The following is a 6,009-nucleotide window of genomic DNA, read 5'->3' as shown; positions in this document are numbered from 1 at the left end:
TTGAACCGCTGTTTAATAATACTTTTCAGTGAAGCTGGTATTGATTGAAAATAAACAGCTTAGTAAATATGAATCATTTCCACAGGTGAGCTTACATTATCAAGTTGCCTTAGGTCAGTCGTGCCCCTGAAGCTTCAAGCTCGTTTGTGTTACATCAACTTTTTACCATTGTGTTTAGTAGTGTTATTCAGTAACACACAACAAAGGTGACCGCAGGAATCGAAAATAGCTCCACAAGTATTTTAACTTATAAAAGAGGATGTTTATTGTTAAGATTGATCAAGAAAGCATGTCTGAAAAGAACTTGCAGAGGACAAAGACAGATGCAATCAATATAATTTGCCTAAATGATCTGGACTTACTAGAGTAAAGGTGGTATTATCAAAAGTAAAGAAGCTTCCCTGTTAAAAAAAAATACTTTCTTTTTTTTTGCATACAAAATACAGTCTATAAGGAACTTGATTAATTTACAGTGAAATCAGCAAATTATTCCAGCACCCTTGCTTTTGTTTGCAATGTGACTTCCTTTTTCTTATACCACAAGATTTTGAAATAGCTAAATAATAAGGAACTCAGAGGATTGAACAAGAAAATCAAACTGCAGCTGGTGATAGTTTTTTTTTGCTTATGGAGCATTTTTCGTAACATCTGGAAGACAAAAAGCTGGCATCAGTTTCCGCTGTACAAAACATGAGAAGGATTGTTTTGGAGGAAGCTTGATTGCCTGACAACCATCAGATCAACCGTCCCCGCTGCTTCACGTTGCCTATCGCGCTGCTGCCGCTGGTGGTCAGCACTGAGCCCTGCTGCTGCTGCTGCTCTCCTTTAATGCAGCCGATCAACTTGTCAGGCATATTTATGCGATTCCCAGCGGCGATTACTGTCGAACATGTTTTGACTAATCACATCTACGAGTGGAAGAGAGAAAGAGACATGTTTCAGAGAGGCTCCTCTGCTTAAGCTGAGGTGTGATTTTTTTTTTCTCCCCTGAGGTTGAAAGCTGCAATTTCTCAGGCGTTTGTTATTGCACATGTTTATTGTGGTAATAGGGCAGAGCGAAATGACTGGGCTGCGTGTAATCTTGGTAAGCTTCCAGGCCTGATTCCCACATGTTTCTTAAATGAAGCTCAATCAGTGAGATCAGCTCAATCAGCAGGCTTGGGGGTGTGAAACCAGCAGTTGGTTGTGGCTGATGGCAAATGAGCTTGGTAAGAAGATGAGGGTATATTTTCACTTAGAGTGGTTTGGGTTGTGATGTGATGTGTGTTTAGTCAGGCTGTAATTGCTTGTGTGTGCTTATCCACACTTCCAGCTCCCATGATTTCCCAGATGGACATGGATCTCTGAAGGCCTGCACTCACCTGCTTTCTGAAACCTTTCATAACTTTTAATTTATCTCAGGTATTTTTTTCAAGGAGGGACAGGTGTTCATAATTTTAGATACACACATTGAAACAGTTTCTGCATTAACAAATAGCCGAGCTCTCAACTTTTTTGAGTTTTAAATCCAAAAGATTTGTCTTTAACAACAGAATGTCAATCCGGTTTATTATATCTTACTGAAAGAAGTTCAATTCCAAAAGAAGATAATGCATTGGTAAATGCTCATGGATTACATGTTTCTCAGCTAAACATGCAATCATGGGTTAATATCTGGATTACGATTTTCTGCAGGTTTTTGAAGGGGTCAAGCAATCTATTCATGGGTCTCATAAATACATGAAAGAAGTTAATATGGCCTAATCCATAGAGTTTTTCTGCACTCTGGCAACCTGAAAGTTGTTGTTATTAATATGTTGCAGCTGATCTATAAAGCTTGAATTACTGACAAATAAATCCTTAATGAAGCCATGAGTTTCAGCTCACATGCTCTTCATGTATGATTCACAAGAATTTTGATGATGTATTAAAAGTCTTTTAAATCTTTGGTGGAGTGTGAGACATTTGCTGCAGTAAGCGTCTTGAAAAAGGAACTGAATCCAAATCCCTTGTCTTTGTGCACATGTTTCAGATCACTTTTTTTGTGGGACCTTATAAGAACCCAATGAGAATAGAAACACAAGTTATTGATTCATAATATTTTATTTAAAAAATGTAAACAACAAATGTGTGGTATGGGTATGGGCTATGTAAATGCTTTATTCATTGACTGCTTTTTTTGTAAATAATTTAGATTTTGGATTAAAATAATTTTAAAAACATTTGTTAATATGCCCACCACATGTTATGTTGTGTTCTCTTTTAACTTCGCCTTCAATTTGGCTACTAAAAATTGAAAATATTTAGAATTTCTGTTTTGAATAGTATTTTAAAACACAAAAAAACCCCAAAACAAACAAAAACAACACAGCACTCAGTAACCGATTCTTTAAAAAAAATGTCTTTTTACGTCATGACGTAATCCGGTTACGTGGGTGGTGAACGAAGTATACTGTTGCAGCTGGAGTTTGATTGTTTGGTTACCAACAGTGTGACTGCATGCGTCATGTAAAGTCAACCTACATGAATCAACAACTTTTGAGGCTTGCAGTTACCACAAGTCTTGAGTCCGGTGTAATTCAAACACTAAGCGCACTCCTGTATCTTCTAATTAGCTGTGAGCGAACAATGTACCTGTTTACCTGTGAGGGAAAGCTGTTAGAGTTGGCGTCAGCTGCGGCCCAGTCCAACAACTAGGATGCAAGGATGTAGTGGAGGATTTCGTGACAAAGAATCACGAGGACGATAAAGAAGAGAGGCGTCTGAACGAGCTTCACTTTTGGTAAGTTTGCATTTCGAGCTGAATATAAATTACTTCTTGTGCTGACACTCGGGCTAACGAGAGACTTTCTGGTTGTGGTTGTTTACAACTGTTGCGCAATGACGCAGGATGACGCTGCTTTCCATACTCATACAGCTCTAGCTGTAGTTGTGTTTGTTTACAGTCTATGTTTTGCTTTTTAAGTCAACTGATACTTTTTGTGGTGATTTTGTCTGTTATTGTTTGTGGTTGTTGTGCGTGTGTTGAATGCATAGTTTGAATACAATGTAAACGGAAAGGCTCCAACATTTTAATTAGTTACTCATGATATACAGTCATTTTTTCTGCAATGACGTTGCAGACCACTAATGTACTAATATTAATAATGGATAATGTTAAAACTATATTTTTCTTTTGGAGGGGGGATTAATCTTTAACGAATGCTGTCACCAAACCAGCCCCTACACAACCATTAAAGTGACTAATGCAACTTACCAATTTCCATAAGCCATAAAGCTAACATCATCACACTATTAGTTTTGTTAGAACAACAGATTCAAACTCAAACACATGCTTTTAACTGCTTCATAATACTGAGAGGAACAGGAAAAAAGTGACATCTAAGATCGCAGCTCTGAAAGCTTTGTATTACTGCTTAATGATTATAACAGATGACACATGAATCAAAATAAATAGTGGATATCTGTCATGCAACTTATTAATTAATCCACATGCTGTCCCAACCCTACTGTTTTTCCTTTCCGTCCCTCACCTTCACAGAGCTCACCTCAGCTTTTTGCCACCCCTATTATATGCTTTGACCAGACATTGAATTCACAGTCATGTCATGTGAATTGACTGCATTTATTGAATACTAAATCTCTCTTAGCTTTGTGTGAGTTTGGACTGTTTGCACCTTGACATGAAACATTGGTGTTTTCTCCATCCCTTCCTTTTTCCCTTCCTGAGATTATCCCAGCACGACTGGAGCTGAGCGGGCGAGGGCGACCAGTATGGGTGAGCTGGTCTCAGCCCTGAATAATTCAGCCCGCTTATTTACATGTTCCTTACTTACTCAGAAGCAGCATCAGCCTGTCACACTGCTGTTAAACACACTCATGATTATGACTTCTTCCTCGCCCCTGGCAGTACCCAGTTGTATTAAATACTGGGAGATTGCTGTGAAAGCCAGTGTGTGTGTGAGAGTGTGAGTCCCTCGCTGTGTTTGTAAGACAGAGAGAAAGCGACTCAGAATATTAAAACTGTGTGTTTGTGAGTGTGAACTTGTGTGTGTTTATGACAGCATACGTTAGTGTGTGTGTGTGTGTGTTGTGCTCCCGCCATGCGCAGTGTCATTATGAGCTGCGTTACTTAAAGAAGATGGATGTCACAGAGTGTGTTGCCCTCTGGCTCGGGTATAGAGATATGACAGTCTGTTTATCATCAGAACCAGTTTATTGTTGCCTTTGCATAATGATCCTGTTCAGATGGATATTTTTATAATGTTTCCAGAGGCTTTGAGCTGTGTATTATGTCCTGCCTCAGTGTCTTACATGTGCATATTGTGCCTCTTATTGTTTCCTCTCTGCTTGTAATGTATTATAGGTACATTATATTAACAAGGTTTGTCTTGTGATAGCCAAATATGAGACACATTTGCTTATCAGAGGAGAAAACAGTAAACAAGTGCATAAACATGAACACAAATAGAGATATTGAAAAATGTATCCTGCCCCTGAAATGCCCTCAATTAAATGTTTCTCTTTATGTAAGAATAAACAGGTGGTCAGAGCTGAGTTAGAGCTGTTCTCATGTTGACACAATTCAAGCAGAGTGCATTAATGCTGCTTACATTTAGTCCAGACATTTGCTTGACTTTTTCCGAATCTGCTCTCACGCCCTAATGTCCGCCCTGCACACACACACGCACACACACACACAGAGACACACACACACAGACATCATGTTCAGACATGCTGCGTCTGTTTGTTCTTTATTTTTCATTCAGCCAGCGGCCAGGACCGAATTCCACAGAGGGAAACACACCAAAACAAAGGCAATAGGGTATTAAACTAACAAAAGAAGAACTTTTTCTGCCCAGCTCGGCAGCCAACTTTCCTTTTTTTGTTTGAATGCATCAGAATATCTATTTGTTCTTTGTAAATAAACAGGCGAAAATGAAGTCAAAAGAATTACCAATCTGTTTTCATCATGGAGCTTGAATTGAATTATTCCCCGAATGATCCGAGTGTTTCAGACACAAATATTTTCTTTGGATGTGCCTGAGGGAAGTGCACACTGTAGAGAAAAAACAAAACGGGGCGCCATCTATTTCCTACATTCCAGAGTCTGTTACTGTTTCACAGCGTGTGTGAGTGTGTGTGTTCAAGGAAGAGGTAGTTTGAAAGACTGTGTGTTTTTGTACATTATGTTATATTTGAGTTTGTGCAAATCCACATGCCTCTCTTTATGTCATCCAGATGTAAATGTGCGTGCAGGCAGGTGTTTATTCCTGTTTGTGCATTTGTTTGTGCGCAGTAAGATGTTAATGTGCTACACTGACAGTGTCACCTTAAAATGATGTTAACACTTTTCTAAACGGTTTTGACGAAGATGTTCAGAAGGAAGCGTAATTGCTGTAAGGGTCGTCTTCACAGCAAATGTTATTATAAAACATGCAGTGCGGAGTTTTTGTGCAATGCAGGAGACACTTTGTGATGCTTTGACTCAAAGTGTCCTCTGTGTCCTATGCGTATGCTTATGCAACAAAAACACTTTGATGAAGGTTAGATGTTAATTTAGTCCTGCTTCAAGCCACTTCTGACTTTTTTCCTATTGAAACCATGACATGAACCTTTTTAACCTCTATATAGAACTACAAGTACTTATGTGCAACTGTAAATAAGAGAAACTGGATATCGGGGGGAAATAAATGAAAAGAAACAAGAGACACATTCAGTATGTTGCCAGCGCACAGATAATGTTGAATATATTATTTCTGTTAGGTCTGTGGAACTTATTCACTATTAAGCCCTGGGACTTCACCAGAAAATATCAGACTCCAACATTAGTTTAGTGCGGCCAGATGCCAACAACAATGCAGGAGGCAGACCTTACATGAACTCAGCTGAGCTTATTTTCTACAGTAGGTTCACACCTCCTCCGCAGCGACAGCATCATTCACACCCACCATGTTGTTGGGTCTTCTTCCTGTCGCCAAATGTGCAAGACTGTCAGAGCAGGTTGCTATTGTCTCTTTTCCTTTTCTG

At 39.0% G+C, this 6,009-nt stretch overlaps 1 long non-coding RNA gene across 4 annotated transcripts in view; it reads left to right on the top strand.

Moving 5' to 3' along the window:
- Positions 1–2,422: 2,422 nt before the first annotated feature.
- LOC117805928 overlaps positions 2,423–6,009 on the top strand; it is a 130,779-nt gene continuing 127,192 nt past the window's right edge. For all 4 annotated transcript variants that reach the window (XR_004629563.1, XR_004629564.1, XR_004629561.1 and 1 more), the window contains exon 1: positions 2,423–2,761. This is a non-coding gene — a long non-coding RNA (uncharacterized LOC117805928). The remainder of the gene's footprint in view (positions 2,762–6,009) is intronic.

This window comes from Notolabrus celidotus, chromosome 22 (genome assembly GCF_009762535.1).
Source record: "Notolabrus celidotus isolate fNotCel1 chromosome 22, fNotCel1.pri, whole genome shotgun sequence".
NCBI classification, from domain to species: domain Eukaryota; kingdom Metazoa; phylum Chordata; class Actinopteri; order Labriformes; family Labridae; genus Notolabrus; species Notolabrus celidotus.
The sequence above is the reverse complement of the archived record's forward strand: the minus strand, read 5'-3'. Positions and strand labels throughout refer to the sequence as shown.